The 20,307-nt window shown below is 31.4% G+C and overlaps 1 protein-coding gene across 6 annotated transcripts in view; it reads right to left on the reverse strand.

The window, feature by feature from the left end:
* Positions 1-20,307, reverse strand: part of LOC112683261 (RNA-binding protein Musashi homolog Rbp6) — a 433,196-nt gene that overhangs the window by 136,714 nt on the left and 276,175 nt on the right. The gene's annotated exons all lie outside the window — the stretch shown is intronic.

A 20,307-nucleotide genomic window follows, 5' to 3' on the forward strand; every position in this document is an offset into this window, starting at 1 on the left:
TCATCACTGATAACAACTTTACAGAATATATCCGATTATGGGAGTCGATGTGGAATTAATACGGACTTCTTTGGCTAGACTATCGGTGATTATCTGACAATCTCATTGGCTGGAGCCTCCGCTTTGCTGTCTTCATCATAATCCATCGATGACACGGTGGCCACGACGATGGCGATAGTAAACGATCACTTTTTTATAATGACTTGAAAGACCTTTAAAAATTTTGTGCTAGGCTAGGCGTTGGGGATCTTGTTCACTGTGACTTGATTGCATCCTTTATGTTGAACCCAACCGGAAATAAATAACTGACATCCGGACTTGGTATATCGTAAACGCGCCCGCAGGATTAAAACGATAAAAAAAAAAAAAAATGAAAAAGAAATCCGTATCCGACCAAACGAAAAGCGTACAAAAGGATCAGAATAATTAGCGATCGGAAACAATTTGAATACCATATATATTTTATTAATTTGAATATATTTTGTAGAAGAAAAACTATTCAAAATAGTATTAAAATATACTATATATGTACAGGCTAAATTAAACAATTATAAAAAAAGGAATAAAAATCTTAATATAATGAATATGTTAATCGATGGAAAAAATATTATTTATTTTTAACTGATTAATAAAATACAGTAAAAATAAATCTGTGGATGCCATATTATATATGTATTATACAATGTTAAATTATATTTAATTTAAATATAATAAATAAAATTTATTTAACAAATTAAAAACGTATTTAAAGATAAAAAAGATAAAATCACACATTGCATTTTAACTAAAAAATATATTGTAAATTATTTTATTCAAATATTATTTAAAGTGAATAAATTATATGATATTAAATAATGTAATGTGAATTATATTTTATTTAAATAAAATAAAATTTAAAATAATTTATAAACTTAGAGCTAGTAACATGATTATTCAAAGACATTAGTTTGGTTTTCCAATAAATACAATTTTTCTTTTGTCGAAATTACAGTAACATTTCTATGTACGTTTTATTTAAAATATATTTAATTTGTTCGACGTATTGAAGAAAATTAATATCAATATTATAGTGTAAGATAGTATCTAAAAAAATAATTTTTACATGAAAAGAGAAAGTCTTTGGTGGTCATTATTACGCTATATGGTTCTTAAAAAACAGGGGAGAGGACGTAATGAACTTATTCGAAATGACTCGTTCAAGTGGGCTACGTCGAAATAACTGACAAAAGAAAATTTCCCTCGATGTCTACACAAGTGGGTACTTGAAACCTATGTCTTTGGATGCCAAGTGGATTTTTTTCAGTGCCTACCTATCCTCTAATACCCGTGGAATTTCAGATTTTTTTTTCATACGCACACCCTCTGATCCAATAGACATTTTTTTAAAACGACGACGTCAAGTCTTGCCCTACTTTACAAGGACATATGAAAAAAAAAAGCGACGACAGAGAGTACTCGACCTGTGGCTATGGCAACACCCTCTACTCTAAAACATGACAGTGTGCGCTCTCTCAAATGTTCCGCAACTCAAACCAAAAAGAGAGAAAGAGAGAGAGAGAGAGAGAGAGAGAGAAATAGAGAAAGAAAAGAGAAGTGAGTAAGAGAAGAGAGTAAGAGATAGAGAGAAACGTTGTCGAGTCGGCAGTATTGTCAAGTGTGCATGTCTAGTTATGCGCGTTACAAAGGCTATGATGTGAACTTAAACAAAAGGCCTCTTCGAGTATACATATATATATTATATGTATGGGTATATTTGCGTGTATGTGCATATGCGTTGCATGTATACATTTTTTTCGTTATATTATACACCACCAGAACAACGCCATAACAGCAGTGTCTCATTACTCGGGTTCCTGGAATACTACTAGTAAAAACACCTAACCCACTAATCTGTCATACAGCCACACATGTTTGCAAATGTCACGTTTCCACTCCAGAATAATAAGGTTCAGTAGATTATCTTCTCTTTTTTTTTCTTCACTACTTCCCTCTTTACTACTCTTGGTCGTTCTCTCTCTCTCTCTCTCTCTCTCTCGCTTCATTGTATTGTAAGTTCCATTATTCGCATAATATTTAACGTTCAATGCTTGGAAAAAACAGAGTAATTCAAATAAACAATAAAAAAAGTAGGAATATATAAAAAAAATTGTATTATAGTGTTCACTCATTGCCCTATAATAGGTTTATATAGTACATATTATATCAGCAGAAAATATTTAAATTTGTTTCAATGCAAGTTGTATATGGTTTCTTTAAAGTATTAATACTCCTTCGTATGTACACGATTAAAGTATATAATATGATTTCAAAAACGAATTGCATGTAAAAATATATATTTTTATTTGAAATAAATGATGTAAATATTGTCGTTATAAAAATACAATATCTTACAGGACTTAATTATACATATTTCTGTCAAAAATTGATAGTCTTATTATTATATTTTAACGTGGTTTTCCAAATCAAATATTTTTTATTAAAATAAATATATACGAGAAAGGAAAATAAATAATATTTCTTAAACAGCACATTTTGATATAAATACGATTTAAAAGGCATAATTTTCATGAAACAATTTTAAAAATATGAAAATAACAGCAACCTAAAATGATCCATCGTCAATTTCGAACTGTGGATTAATAATGTGTGTTGGTTAGTTTATCAAAACCAATATTATTTTTAAATATAAATTTTGAATTTTTTCAAATACCTATAGCTTTAAAAATATTTTTTTTTATGCAGTTGCATCGACAGTTTAATAAAAATGGAATAAAAAATTGAAATAACATAATCTTTTTTTGAAATACAAAAAATGTAAAATACTGATATAATAAAATGTTAATATATCTGTTACGAGGAGTAATAAATTATTTATAAATTAAATGAATAATGAATTATTCATTTAATTTGTAAATTAAAATAAATTCTGAAGAAGCATCAAACCCTTAACTGTAATGTACTACATTAAAAAAAAAAAAAAATAAAAAAATAATTCTAACAATTGCTTAGGAATTTATCACTAAGAGATTTTTATTTTAAATTTTATAAGTTTACTGTTGATGATATGTTTCAATTAAAACTAACTTACATATCCATATCAAGATAATATAAAGATAATAATAATATTAATAATATTATCAAGACTATCCTTTTAAAAGTTTAGAGCAATTTAATCATCAACATTCCAACCTAATAAATATTGAAAATATTGGGATATTTCTATAAACCAACATGACCAATTTCACAAGCAAACAGTAACATATTTTTATGTCAAATACATAAATTACCTTATAAACATGTAGAAAGGAAATGATTTTGATATAAAACAATATATTATTTAAATGTCCAACTATTAATATTTTATTTTTAAGAAATATGAACTTAAATTTAAAAATAACTTAATCATCAAAATTGTTATAATTAATTTTGTATATTGTTATTAATGTTACTACAGCTATATTTATCTAGTGAAATGTTTTAAGCAATTTTAACAAAATAAACAATTTTACATTTATTTTGCATTTATACATATTATATACATAATGCATATAATTAAAATCTATAAGGATAAAGTTAATAAGAGACAATTTACATAAATGATAATACGTATTACGATTTCAGACCATTAATTTATATTTTCTTATGAATAATGATGCTAAATCTTGATAACTATATTTATTTAGCATCGATATGAATAAAAACTAATCGTAATAAATTAATATGTTCTATAAAAATGTTTACTTATATACAACGGTTTTGAATATTAAACATATAGAGAGAGAAAATAATTTAGAAAATGTTGAGATACTAACAAAAAATAATAAAATTAATGGTACAAAAGTTATAAGTTGTCGATTAAAAGTTAATTTGAAGTGAAAAAAAAATTGTAAATATTTGGTATGTATATATATATATATATTTATGAACAAGAAAGAATAAAAATAGGTAAATGATGCAATTAATTTTGATTTACAGTTTGATATAACCGACATTTGTTGTAAAAAAAAAGGAAAATATTACACTAAAAAGTTTTTTTCTTATGCCCGAAATAATATTGTGAGACTTTATTCACAAATGTCCGGCTAAGATATAAACTAGACGGTGGCATGGTACTGGTAATCGTATATTAAAACCAGGGTACGACATACTCCATCGTTACTTCTGGTGGTATAATAATTCAAAATGAAATACAACCTTAAAGCATTTTGTCGGCGAATGGTTTTATAGTAAAGTGTACATGTTTGAATGAGTGTGTGTGGGTATATGTGTTTTAGAATGAAATTATAGGAAGGGTATTTAGGGGATGATCGAAGGTAGGAGAGGGTGATGGAGAAGGAGTGTGTAATGTGTGCTCTGCTGAAAGTTTTTAGAAAAAGAAAACATATAAAAAGGACACAAGATTTTAAACATGACTTGTCATAGTCGACGTCACCGTTTCTGCAATTGGATGGGACATATTATTAGAAGCGGACACGGTGACGTTGACTCAAGCTTAGTAAGTCTGTCTATAAATGTATTCGTACTCGTCGATCAACGGTGACATAGAATATAAGTAACGCGAACAGGTTAGTACGTGTTGTGTACTATAATATGCTCATGTACTCGTTGTCATGTAGCCTACACACATAAACTAACTCGTACTATGATGAATATGCTTCAAAACAATACCATACACAAAACTCTAAAAACGATTGAAACATCGCATCTAAATATATTTATAAATATGAGTGTCACTGAATCAAATATTGCCCAATAAAACTCGAAAAAAATGTTCAATACTTTATAAAATCATTTTCGTTTTACCATATTATTACACATCGTTTACGATATAGTCCTTTTTTTTTATTTTAAATATATTCAATCTGTTTACGAAAAAAAAAAAAAAACATTAAGTTACAAGGATAACTTTAAGGATAATTTATAAATATGTGTCGCGTGAAGGGAGACCGTTTATTAACAGAAACTTAGAATTTTTTTTTTTTGCTATTTTAGGAGATCTCTAGACCAGTTTCTTTTTAATCAACGAGGAATTTGTAATAATGCAAGAGAGAAAATGTTATGAATGAGGAGGTTTATATGGTTTATCAATTTTGAATGGAAACTTTTTTAGTGGCTTTTTACAAGCTCATTTACTGTTTGTAATTTTAGATCATTATGGAGAGTAGCATTTGTTATGTACCATGGAGCATCGGTGATAAGTCTTAGGGAAAATGATTGAAAGGCTTGAATAGAGCAAATGTTTACGGGTTTAGCAGTGCCCCAAATTTTGATGCCATATAACCATATTGGCCTGATAATTACTTTGTATAGGAGTAATTTGTTTTTGAGACTCAAGTTTGATTTTAGTATAGGTCTAAGTAGATGGAAACGAGAGTTTAGTTGTTATCGTTTTTGCTTGGTGTGGTTTGACCAGGTCAACCTTTTATCCAGAGTTATACCTAGTTATTTGGTTGACTGGTGAAATGGAATTAGTTAGTTAATGATTCTTAATGGGGAGCATTCTCTTTTGTTTATTGAAAAATTTATTTGAGTGGTTTTTTCGTCATTGATTTTAATTTTTCAGTTTTTGGCCCAAGATTCTATTTTATTTAGATGTGATTCTAAATTTTGAGATGCGATATCAGAAATATTATTTGACGAAAGTATTGCTGTGTCATCAGCAAATGAGCCGAGAAGAGTTTGGCTTGTTGTAGGTATATCAGCGGTGAAGATATTATAGAGTATAGGTGAAAGGTCACTACCCTGAGGAACTCCAGCTTTAATCAATCGGTCAAAAGCGTGAGATATATTTAGAAATACCTCGGGGCAGAATTGCTTTGTCTCAAAGGAAGCTGAGATTTTATCTGTGATTCTATGGATTTGGTGTATTGTGTTGTGTTTGTGATAGAAACCGAATTATGATTTTGGTAATATGCTATGTTGGTCGATTATTGGTGTAATTCTACGAAGAATTAATTTTTCGAAGAGCTTTGCAAAAGTGGATAGTAAACTGATAGGACGATAAGAACTGATGGTGTGCTTAAGCTTATTTGGTTTAGAGATCGTAATAATAATTGAATACTTCCATGCAGGAGGAAAGTATGACAAACGAAGCATAGCATTATAGATATGAGTAAGAAACAGGATTAACTTTTTTGATAGGTTTTTGGCTATTTTATTTGTAATTTGGTCATAACCGGGTATTTTTTTTTGGCCGAAGCTTGTGGATAATTGAAACAATTTCGGCAGGAGAAATCGGTTTTGCAGGAAGAGACATGGGCAAAAGGGAGGACAAATATGAATTTACTAGATTAGCGTGATCTGGCGTAGAATTTAGATCAGGACGAAGAGAGAAAATAGAGGATAGGTGATTACCAAAAAGGTTTGCTTTCTCTACATCAGAGATAGCTAATAATTTGTCAGGTCGTTCAAGTGGAGGTGTATTATCACGATAATTGATTAGACTTTTGGTTGTTTACCAGAGGGAGTTATTATTGGGATTCAGAGTAGATAAATCTTTATTAAACTGTTCGGATCTGTACTTTGCTAATTGAATTTTTAAATCAGTTATGAGATAGTTATAAATAGTTTTGTGTATAGGATATTTTGTTTTTTGCCATAATGATCTAGATTTATGTTTTGCTTTTTTAAGACTAACTGTGAATGGAGGAAGTGAATTATAATAGTTTGGTAGGTTATAATTTGAAGTAAGGAAAGAAGAACTTGAATTTTGAATTGACTTGGTTAGTATAGAGATTGCGTTGTATATATCTAGAAGACACTTAATTGGGAAAATGAGAGAAACTGAATCGTCTAATTTTTGTTGAAATAGTCCATGGGGCCTAATGAAAGGGACTGCACAGGGATGGAAACAGGTAGGGCTCCTAAGGTTAACTGTATGGGAGAATGGTCACTTGATAGGTGGTTTAGGTTTTTTATATGGTATTTTAAACCACTTCGGATTTAGGTTATGAAAAAATCGAGAATATCGGGGGATCTATTTTCATGTGTATCAGGGGAAATAAAAGATAATTTCTTTTTTAGTATTGAAGTATGAAATAATCTACCTCACTGGGTATGTTTAGCATTAAAATGTCTATCTATTATAAAAAAGCTACTGAGACTTTGGAAAAATGATTGCAATTTGGATTCTGTGATTTGTTGGCCTGGAGGGAAGTAAGTTGATGAGATTATACCACTTATATGATTTATTTTTATTTTGATATTTACTGCTTGTAGGTTACTGATATTTTGCATTTGATTATAAAAAATGAGAATTTTATTATTATTGCAGAACCCCCATTGGATGTACCATCAGGATGGTCAGCTCTAATAATTAAATAGCCATTGCATTTTATGCTTGCAGATTTTGATAGATGCGTTTCAGTAATGAGGGCTATATCTATGTTTTTATTGTGGATAAGGTAGAAAAGTTCTTTACTATGTTATTTTAATCCATTGGAATTCCAAAGAAATATTGATAAAGAGGATTGATTGATTGGGTTTGAGGTCATTCTTTTATCTAGGACTTTGTCGATTACTTTTGTAAGTAGTGATATGAGAGGAGTAATTAGTGATTTTAGTTAATTTATAAATGATGTAAGTTGAGCAGTTAGTTGAGTAGTATTATCTAAGTGGGGTTGATTTTTTGGCTTATTTTTAGTTTTTGTTTTGAGCCACTTGAGCGTAAGATAGGTTTGGAGTGGGTGTTTTATGATTTTCTGAGGTAATGTTATGACTGAGGTGGAATGGTACATTATTATTTTCTTGATATCTGATATTATTTTTGAGATGATTTTTCTTTGCTTGAGAAGAATAGCGGTTTCGAAGATTTTGAATGTTCTTGTGAGAAGGGCAACCTCTATAATTCGCTGGATAGTCACCAAAACAAATCACACATTTCGCTGGAAGGTCCTTGCTTTTTGTACAGATGTCTGAGGTATGTTGATCGCCATAACGGACGCAACGAGGTATGTTATTGCAATAATGGCGCGTATGACCGTAGTCTTGGTAATTCATACATTGTGGTATTTGTTCTTTTATTTTAGGAGCTTCTACTTTAATATTTGTATAGCAGAGGAATTTTAATTCAAAGATGTCCTTGTTGTTGATAGCTGGTTCAAGATCTACAAAAATAGTGGTAAGGGAGTTTTTGATTGATAATGAAGAACATTAGTTATGTTCCGAGCTAAGAAACCGCAATTCCCTAATTCTTTTTTAATAAACTCGATTGAAGTAGAGGGGTGAAGATTTCTTACAACTACACGGTAAGGTTTGTCCTTATGTATTTTGCATATATACAAGTTAACATTTTATTCTAGAGGGTTTTCTAAAGGGTTAAGGTACCTAATTACCGTTCTATATGAGTTTGAGGTTGATGTAACAAGTTTTAGGCTGTTTGACGTAGTTTTGTACGAGAATCCCATGGTTGAGGTATTAAGGTTTTTAATTGCTTCGCAGAATCGCAGGTAATTATTTATATTTGATTTAATAAATATGGGTGGAGGTGCTCTGATACTGATATCATCGTTTTCCATTTCTGTATCAGTATTGTTTGTATTGTTTATATTATTTTCGACACTTAAAGAACTGTAATCATTTGGAGTAGAAAATATCTTTTGATTGTTCGATAATTTGGGATTTGGTGACGTTCCTGGAGAGATTATACGCTTAGTAGGCGAAGTGACTAATTGTCAATTATCAGTATCTACAGATAATTTTTTTTTGTTTATAATTTTAATTGCAGTTAATCGAGCATTTGTATTATAGTCGGTATCTAATCTATTTGGGCAAAGTTTGTGTTTGTGTTTGGTTACAGTAATTTTGTTCAATGACGGGTTATTTCGGGAATTAGTGAAATGCATTATATAATGACGTTATACTCACGATATACTTGATTCCCCTATTAAGGGGAAGTCCCTGGATAGGAGGAATGTGTGATTATTATTATAAGAACAATTTTTTTTTTTTGGAATCGACACATTTAAAATTTAATTTAAACTTCACAGTTTTAGTATAGATAAATGTAATTGTAAACGGAGAGAAAATTACGCGTGTACACATTACAAGTGCGGGACACCGAATTACGATCTAGTCCTAAAAAAGTATTTAACGTTTTGGGCAATTATTTATTATTTTTATTTGTGTATATGTGTGTGAGTGTGTGTGTGTGTCACGTTACGTGAATATAGAATATTATTTTTATTTTTGTTGAACCCCAAGTAAATCATAAAAAGCTCATATAGATTGTTATAATTATTATTATTTATCACAACTTGATAAAACTGTCTGAATAATTCGCATACTATAACTGTATACCATATTACCGGTAATTAATTAAATTAATACTAAAATCACTTTGTGCCACCGTAACACCACGCGTAGCTACATTAATTACCCGAATTTATGGTTCCAACTCGTGTAAACAATTCAAAATGGTTTACGAATACTAATAATACCGATGAAGTTTTAATGAATTAATTATATCGGTAACGTTCCCCTTCTTATAACTTCAATATTTATATTAGAACATAGATACTTTGTCATCTAAAATATAAATGGTTCATTGTAAATCACAATATTATTATTATTATTATTATTATTATTATTATTATTAAATCGTCTTATTATGATAGAACATTTCTTTGTAATGCATGAAATAATATTAAAATTTTCAATAAATGTAATAACTAGGGAACGGATTTATATGTAAATGCATATTTTTATTAAAACAAGATATTTAAGATTCGATAAGAAATGTTCATGATTTAAATCATTTTTATTAAAATGATACTACTTTTATGAAACATATTTTTACATATTTTGGTATATTTACTGCATACTATGGTATAGCCGTTTTAAAAATGTTTTGAGACCTAATAGGCCACATTTAACATTCAATAGTTTAAAATGAACTGTAATAATTCAATTCAATAAAAAATTTTAATAATTTAATAATTGAATTGTATTTTTTTTTAATTACATTTTTTTCCAGTATATTTGGATGTTTTTAGCACATATTTCATAAATTATACTTCCATATATAATATGTACATATTTCTGTATTTTTATTACATACAAATCCGTTTCCTAGTATTAACATACCAAAGTGATGTATATGAAAACAATTTTTTTATGTTTTGTTTTGCAAAATTGACAGTATAATAGATAAGACGTTTATGTTTTGTTCTTGTCAACCATACCATTATTATCTTTATTTATGAAATACAACAATAAATTGTTAATACGGTCGATAAGTTATGAGTAGGTAATTTATTATTAATAAAATATTGTGTTTTCGCGCCACGGACAAATAATAAACTTCTTAATTTTTGCATGTTTTCACTGTCATTCAATGTGTTTTATAATTAGATCTTATATTGTAATGTTTTTACAAATATTATTTTATTTATTATTATTTATTTTAACGTTAATACAGTCATTACAACTATTACACATTGAAAGGGCAAAATTTTATCTCGGGATAACCTTTTATTAACGGGAAAAATCTTAAGTACATAAAGTCTATAAAATAACATCGATAATCTTCAATTACGAACGATTCATGTCATACGAACGATGTATATACTTAGTTGTTTTTAAATCATGAAAATTAATAGCAACTTTTTATTTATGGAAATATATCCCTAAAAATAGATCCCTGCGACGAACGTATTGTTTATAATATAAAATTTGTATATTTAATATTTATTAAGTTTTTCCTAGTTAAATCACGCATTTATTTTGTAAACCGACAAATGTTTACTGTAATTCAGCTGATTTGTATCATAGAGCTACATCGAATAATATAAACTGTCTAATGATATTGTGCGATTAGTTTTGAAAAATTTGACTCCAACCCACCCATTCGATTGCAATGAAGTTGATTTAATGTGCTGGCCAATCCTGTTAAATATTCTCATCAGCTCGGGTTGACATTAAATGCGACCATAAATACAGAATGAAAATCCACTATTGGTGCCAATTCCTTGAAGACCGAGAAGTGAGAATCGTATTCGTTTTCTGCCGAGGAAAATTGTCACCATAAATCGAATCGACTACTGGCACGCAGTTTCCTTCTTTGTCCTCTTCTACGTAGCCCGATAAACGGCAAACCCACCCACACCATCACTATAAATTGATATTATCGACCTCGTTTAATCGCGCTTCGATTTTCCGTAAATTTCGTTACCGTCGACAATGGTACCGTTTCAAAGTCTGTTTAGTTCGAAAAATGACTACAACGGTGAAAGTGAAGTGAATATAATGAATTCCGCTCACGCTCAATGGTAGAAAAAGTTATATTTGCCAACTCATACACTTCATTACGAAACTAAAAACACCGGGCGAACGCACGCGAGCGGAAAAAAGGAATAATAAACAAACGGAAAGAAGATTTTTCAAGTCTGAATTAAAAACTTACGTAGGAATTATTCATTTAATTGTTGTAGGTCTTCGTGATTTGGCTTGTTTTGGCTACGCTGTGCCCGAGTGTTAAAGAAATTTATTGCCCTTGTTCTCAAATCCAAATTAACTTTGATTGTCTTCGGCCGTTGCTTATTCAAATTATACTCGAGTGGCTGTAACGTTAATTTTAGCCGACAACGAGGATAATCAACCGCAACGGTTACGTTTTTGAATTAATGTTATTGTCATCATTGGCTTTCGGTCACCGGAAAGCTCCAAAACGAACAAGGACGAAAAGGTTAATATATAGGTAAAAATAATAACCGTTTAGTAATGGTTGCCAGAACTGATATCAACACAAGTTTTCTCTACTCTCTACTTGTTTTGGTATATAAATTATTATACATATTATAACATATATATATATATATATATATATATAGTGCATATATAGAAATTTAAAGAGGTGGAATTAGGAATTTTTACGCCAGGGGAAAGTGTTAAAATTACGCCCTATCTTCGACCAATAATCAAATACTCTTCTTGAGAATTTTTTTCTAATAATTAATATACATTCATACTTATTGAGTTTTAACCTAATAACAGTATTCAACAAAGTTAAAAATATTAAATTAGTTAATTACAAAAATTACATCCTGTAAAATTTTACGCCCGGCGATGAATCCCCGTCTTCCACCCCCTAGTTCCGCCCCGGGAAATATATATAAAGTACAAATAGATTATTTGCAAACACTTTGTATAGTTAAAACGATTTTTTAACTGAAGATATTTTAACACGTTGTCTTCAAAGAACCATGTTATAGGTGTGAGGTAAATATATAAGTTCGACTGTATAATATAAATTACATACAAACGGACAATGCGAGTTCATTTTTACATAGTCGTGACGTTTGAACGCCACGTAAAATGATCTACGGGCCGAAAGCAAAGTTGAATGAAACGCGACTACCGAATACAAGGTATTTTCAACGGCTACTGCCGAAGCCACCGTATTGATTACAAGGCAGAGCAAATGGGCAATTTGGACGCGCGCATGCATGGAATACCATCGCATAGGTATATTCTATAACTGCGACTTTCGACGAGAATAGACGGACCGCTGCGTGCATATAATATATTATACTATCTAGTGCGTGTTTTATACACCACGTAGGTACTGCGTACAATCCATTACGAGAGTTCAAAATTTCGCGTAATAGAAAAAACATACGTACTTTTGTAACGTATGACGACTTGACGAGACTAACGCAGCGGTTTTTTCACAGCTACATTGCGCGCCCAGTCACGCGATCAGCGTGTTGGTACGTTATTCGTATGCGTTTTTGGAAAGCAATCATAACAGTGCAAACCCACGCAAAAACATGGTTCACACCTAAGAAATCCTAGGAAATCCTAAGAAAGGTGTTTCCATATTTTTTCACTCCATTAAGAATGAAAACAATAACAATCGAAACAATCAGAATCACACGGGGGGTTTTCTTCCAATTATTACGATAAAAAAAGTTCTATTTCCATCTCGTTTGACTAACAAGATAAACCTAAACACTTTAAATGTTATGCGATATTTTTGAGTTTCTCAAAAAAAACAATAATTCTTCTTACAATCATCCCCCATCTTCATAATTTCACAAATTTATATTACCTATATAAATATATAAGCTATATATTTTTTTCTTCTCTAGACTACCATTTAGAATACTAATTAATTTTCCACTTTATCTGAATGTTTGAAATATGATACCGAGATATTCCAGGATTGAATTTCTAAGCGACAACAATTTTTAGATTTATTTTGTACTACAGGTTTTGAAAATGTCCAAGTATAATAGGAATATTATAAAAGAAGAGGGAAACAAAATCAACTTTATCTTTACGTATAATAGATAAATTAATTTTGAAATAATTTATCATTACGAGCCAAAGGGTAAATTTTTTCATTCGTACCCACATTTGGACCGTAAACAGCAAACTCAGCAAACGCGAGTCGTAAAACCACTTTTCAGGAGTCATCATTATTATATAGCTCCCTGCTCTAAAACAATGTGCTCTCAAAGTTCTAAGTCGTTAAACGAAATACACAACAATTAATAATATTATGTACATGTTGTTGGCAGATAAATTAAGCATACGAATGGTCTCCGCATAAAGTTTCACGATTTATCGGTGTTATTGAAAACCGTTCAGTCGTTAGTTTTGCCTAGAATCAAACGTGAAAACAAACTAATTGTGTATATTTTGAAAACTTTAGCCATACGCGTAATATTATCGATTTGTACTAGAAAATAAAGCTTTAATTTTCCGATACAATATCGGTTGATTAGACACAATCGATAACACTGTTATACCGTAATATTTACGAATAACGAATGATTGTCTATGATTGGTAATGTATTTATCTTACTATTATTTAAATTATGTATACTTAATGCATATCTTGTGAATTAAGTTTATTAAATAATTTAATAATAGTAAATAAATTATCATTACCATTGTTATAAAAATCTTTGGATTCTTCATTACAGTTTTTCTAAAATCGAACGGGTTCTTATTGTTATTTTTAATTGAAACAATAAAATGAAATGCGTACGATTGTAAATCATTAACTATACAATACGCATGTGGAACATCGTTGAAAAGTCATCGCAAAAACGTGATAATGGCCGAATAAAACTGACACGCGCGTGTCGTGTAATATACGAGGTTAAAGGTATACATGCACCGTGTACGTATTTTGCGCGAAGACATAATGCTCACAGGTATGTTACTTGTCACGTTCAACGGGCACGCGCCGGGAATTTGTTGTACACGCTATAAAGACGGAATTAATTAATGCGACGAGACGGAATAATAAAGCGCAGAGTTGCACGGTTCTTATCCACGCAGTTTTGACAAATACGGTGTTCGCGAATATCACGGTGAACCGGGTTATGACGCGACCGGCGCAAAGTTCCCCAATCCTAATGCCTACGCCGTGGTGATGAATCAGATGCTGAATAAATCATAATATTTATAACAATTATGAAAAAAAAATAATGATAATAATAATGAACGCATCGCTTTATAATCTTAAAAACAACTTCGGGACAATGTACGCACTAACTTCGTGACATCGTGTGCACACAGCTCATCTTAGAGCGCAGTTGTCCAGGCACACACCGAAGAAGTCGGTTCTCATCGTTGGACCGCTGTATAAAACACGATAGACATAGGTACACGAAGGAAACGACGCCCTTGTGAAAAATCACCGGCTCGGGATTTCGAGAGTGATAACTATATATTGTTAGAGTCTGTCATCACCGGAAAACCACAACACGGTTTTCTGGTTGAGTTCAAACGCGGCAGATAGACAATGCGACACCGAAAACTACCGCGGTCGGTGCATAATAATAATGATAATAATGATAATATAGTCGGTCACCAGATACAAACGTAAACACTTCGCGTGTTTCCATCACCAAACAAAACGTTTTTTTTTCTCCTTCCGTCGAATAACCCACGTGAAAATTACTATTTTCTTCGTCTGGGTTTAGTAAGATTTTTATTTCTTTATCACGGTGCACCCTTCTAAACATTCGAACCCGTTTTTTCGTGTTGCTATATGTATATTATTTATATTAATAATTTGATCTTCCATACACATATATATAGTCACGCTTGCGATTGTTCAACGCATTTTAAATAAAACAATACCATGGAATCAACTTTTTCGTCAGATGCCCCTAGTGCATATAATATGGTTTCTTTTCGACCTTTTATTGCAAAAACATTTTTTTGATTCTCATATTGTGATAATTTTTCTCCCGTTTAGCATCAATACAAAAACGCTTGTTTTGCACCGTATAATACACCCGGGAAAGCTCGATTGAGCATAAACCTTTTTAGCAACATGATTGAGCATAGAATATTTTATGCGATGTTGCCATATTCACGTTGCCAACATTTTGTAATTTATTATTTTCACTTATTATTACACCAATTATTATATCTGAAGCGAGCCGTGAGCCGAACTCCTCAGCTTTATCGATAATGTTATCGATTAATAAATTAGCTCCGGAGAAAAACGACTTTTAAAACATTTAGCATCGGAGAAAAATATAAGATAATTAAGATACAATTCCAAAATTATTATAGAAATAATATCAGTGTTCGTTCGTTATTTGCAAATATACACATTTCATGTTGATTTTGAAATTGGAGCTCATCAGGTAATAACAGACGTGTTTGGATATATTAAAATAATAGATTTCATTTAGGGCATTCATGGTGGAGAAAAGTAAGAAATAATTATATAATATAGTACTTTTTTACTAAAATACAATAATTTGTTTGTAGATTGTTGGCGAACCTTCTCTCAGAATAGTATACATGGACAACAGTTATTGACTATGAAAATATGATATTTTTTTGCCATGTTATACATTGAATTATTATAATTATTTAAATAAATATTTTTGTACCTATAATGCAGTTCAAAATTGAAAATGGCAACGTTGCAGAGTTTTTTATGCTCAATCGTGTGGGTTTTTTTTTGTATTTCAATTTTCTTTAATATGCCGACAATTTATGCTCAATCGTGTCACAAAAAAGGTGTTTTATGCTCAATCGTGTCTCAGCCAATAAACCTATATATTTTATTCTTTAATACCTATTATTAAACCCTTAAATCGGTACGAAACCATACGCATGATACACATTCGATTGAACTGTTAATTTATTTCGATTAGTAAAATTCCCTAATTATCAGCTCAGTATCTTACCACTTACACGGTAGTATGAATCGTAAAACTATATATACATATATAAATATATAACACGTTTTCAGGAATAATTCAACGTGTGTGTATATTTGTACTAAACGCCGAACATTGATTTTACCGAAGAAAAATAGTATCCATAAAAATTCAATTCATATAGGTAACGATACCGAATGTAATCTCATTATACGCGCAAAACCTCAGTTGCATCGAGTAAACATAATATTATTAACAATGGAAAATATGAAGTGGTAACGGTATGTATAACGAAACGGAAGAAAATACCATATCATATGAATATATGAATGTACGCGGAAATCCAAGGATATGGTGGAATTTTTTGGAGCAAATGAGTTTATGGATTGCGTGCAATAATCGCGTATGGCCACTAAATGCAAACAGATCACATTTTGAAGTTTGGCACGTTTTTGATTTTTCGTGACGATTACTTTTTCCGAGAGGTCACGACAGCTTGCCCGCACTCGTTAAGACCCGCATCGCCCATTCCAGTATAATTATATGCCGTACGAAGTGGTAGAAGGGTGGTGTTTTGTGACGGGAAAGAAATATAAATTGTAGTTTTTGCGGAAAGCTTTTTTTGGCAAACGCATCTCCACTTGTGCATAAATTACAACTCGCATCGTTTGTCAATCAATCCTGATGACATATTAATTGGTTACGGGATTTCGTGTGTATGGAATATTACGGCGCATTTAAGCGTATAATGTATACAATTGCGCATAAAATAATTACACAAAACAGTAAATGTCGTCATTATCGCAGTCATCGCATCGACCGCGCACGAGAGGCAGTGGCGCGGCGGACAACAAATTAGAGCAACCACCTTTCTCCCTATTTTGCAGCTTTCACCTTGTCTTCCGCCTACCTTTCTAGCCGGAGAGTGTCCCGCGCCGTAGCCGTCATGACCGTTACACAGGAGAATCGTTTATCAAGCAATTAAGAAGTAGATACGCGGGTTATCCTGATGGAAGAGTTTGTGGCGGACAGGTCTCGGGATCTAGGTCATGGGACGGCGGGAGTAGAAGGAGAACAGGTACAGGGTTGTAGAAGGGCAAATAGGAGAGAGGCAGGCCAGAAGCAAGTCGTCGGAGGTGATTTATTATTCCGCTAATGATTGCGTAACAAACTAGATGGGCGCGCGCGCACGCGAGCGATTTAATCGTAGGCTTTTCCTGTGCTTTTCACCATCCGACCCTTGCAATGCCAACCCCACCAACATCGTACACCACCACTACCACCATCACTAGTGCCACCTCCTCCGTGTCTCGGCAAAACTTTTCAAACCCGCATATCCTTTCCGTCAGCCTACCACCCTCTGAATCCCACCATTCCATCGTTGCCGTCGTTCCGAATTTGCAAAATTATCACATACACACACATACATACTCTGATCATCCTCCCATTCTTCAACGTGACCCATCATCCCATGAGCGAAGGCCAATACAGGGTAGATGGTCTGCAGGTGGCGGTGTCGGTTTACCTCACGGTAATTGTGAATTAATTTTGAAAAACCGTTGAACCGATTAATTATTCGGATAATGCAGTACGTAAATATACGCACGTAAAAATAATCGCATAAATATACGGGCACTTTAGCAACAACAGTTATAATACAAATATTGAAGTAAATTTAAAATATTGACATTATTTAACGAATGAGAAGACCAATAAAAATGTTGTAATCATCATCTTATTAATGAATCATAAAACATCGATTTGTTTTAAAAAAAAATTAATCATCAAAGAATCAATGTTCAAATCTTTAGTGTAACTAAAAAGATCAATTCAAAATCTTAGATATTCATATGACCAAATTGTGTAAATTTACACAAATAATTGAAAAATATATACTTTTTTTATATTCTTATTCGGGTTTTGATAATTTTTTAATACAATTAATAATATTTAAAATCGTAAAATTCGATTGTGTATTTATTAATCATCACAAAAATTGTAAAACCATTTTATGTTGTCAATACTTTTTATGAAACATAATCAATTAATCAAAACGTTTGAAACTAATTCATGTGTATGTACAAGTTTTTTTTTTTTACAAAATAATGGTTTTTTTTTTATTTTTAAATGGCATGGTTGAACCATTATTTACTTCTATTTGAAAAATCGAATTGACTCAATATAATTAACAGTATAAATGATTTATCATGTTTTCAACATAACAGTATGTAAAAATATACATATTCAGCGTTAACGCTTAGTAGGGTTATGGACCGTATAGGTCGAATAATTAATTCAAAAATATAATTTGAATAAATTTAATGGATGACAATGTAAGTAAAATTAATTATATGGCTTTTTTCAGCCATATGTTTCTGTTCACATGTTTTTTTGACATTTTTCATAAAATAAATTCGTAGTTTTTACGATACGTACTATTTTTTCAAGTAATTAATCATTTTTTAAAGTCGTATTTAATTCTTCATAAATTATTGTTTTAAATTCTTAATTGTTACATTTTCAAAATAATTTAGAAAACGCTATTGTATATTTATTGTAATTATTTTTATATTAGTAAGATTTAAAAATTAAAATGATTAAATTATAAAATATAATATACAATGATAATAAATAGCATACCACTACAATACATAAATCAAAATGTTTACATCATGTTCTTAATGTTTTTTAAAGTTATTAATATTCACGCAACGAATATCTGTATGTAAGAGCTATAGTATTTAAAAGGTTTGAGTCGATAAAAGTGTATTGAAATCTAGTACTTAGAATGAAAAAGAAAAGGAAACCCGTTAGTGATAAACAATCACGTCAGCAAATCTACGTCGGATCGAAAACTTCTAGTTTGCTAGGTAGTATAGTACAGCACTGCAACTCAGCTTTTATTTGAGTAATATATTTTTTCACCCAGATAATTGCTAGCACTACACATTCAAATGTAAAAGCTTGCAACCACTTCCTACATCACCACCGGGTACCTCTTTGTATCGTCTTAGAAAGGTTAAAAGGGTTTTTTACGATGTATTTATCCGTTTAAATATGTCTCCAATATGTTTTATAGTAACGATATACTTCTCCGTTTTTTTTCCTCTCTTTTACCGTCCGTTTATCCTGACTCAATTCCATCACTCTCGCTCTAACGCTCTCGAAATTTTTTTTTATACTTGAAACACAGTTTTTTCCTTTCAATGTATATTTTTTTTTAATCTAGCTCGCGCGTTAGGCTACCCTGTTTTATTTTAAACGTCAATTTCAATGGCTGTATCATAAATTAGAGAATGGAGAACAATGAGAAAACGAACCGGGCACAAAACCTTTTACCATCGACAAGGGGTAAAGGGGTATGGGGATTTGAAAAGCGATGCGTTGAACTTGGTCAAGTGGACGGGGTAAAACCAGGATAGGTTATTTCCAGGGAGGAAATTTGGTGCCAGAGCATAGTGAACAGGGCAAGGGTGGTTGGTCGGAGGCAAATTGATCAGCGCCTCCACAGGGGGCTCATGTAAAGTTTTACTTTTAGCACTCCCCAAAAGTTAGACGCCTAAAAAGCGTTTCAACTTACGGTTGCCTTCTCCTTCCATCGCCACCGCCGTCGTTCGGTTGACAAATGACACGAAAAAGGACCCAAAGGAAAACGGCTGCTTTTTTTCAATCACGCTGCCTCCATTGCACTGGCTATTATTGCATTCCCGTTATTTATGTCCGATACCCGGCACAGACCATAACTCGCGGAATTCGAACTTTGAAAAAAGTTTCGTTGTACCCAAACCGAAATCGTAGAAAATGTTCGACCGAATAAACGACATGTACTTTTTTTCCTCCTTTCTTTATTTTTCCTCCCTCGTACTGGTCGACATCGTCGTCGCCAGCAATTCAATTTACTAAAAACCGAAGAGGCATCTTTATATAATACATAACTATACTTTTCAAACAATTTCACGGCCAACGATAAATTAATGGCAAACGGGATTAAATGTCTGAAATAATATAATTTATGTTATATTTTTTAAAAACTTTGTTGATGAATTAATCGGTTTACTCTTGTGACGCTGATGGAAAAACAATGACTACTATGCCAGAAAAAATATAACTTTTCATGATAAATAATCAAATGCATATTATATTATACACAAACTTGTATACTTATTGTTCA

Source organism: Sipha flava, unplaced genomic scaffold, assembly GCF_003268045.1.
Source record: "Sipha flava isolate LNK unplaced genomic scaffold, YSA_version1 222_pilon_pilon, whole genome shotgun sequence".
NCBI lineage: Eukaryota > Metazoa > Arthropoda > Insecta > Hemiptera > Aphididae > Sipha > Sipha flava.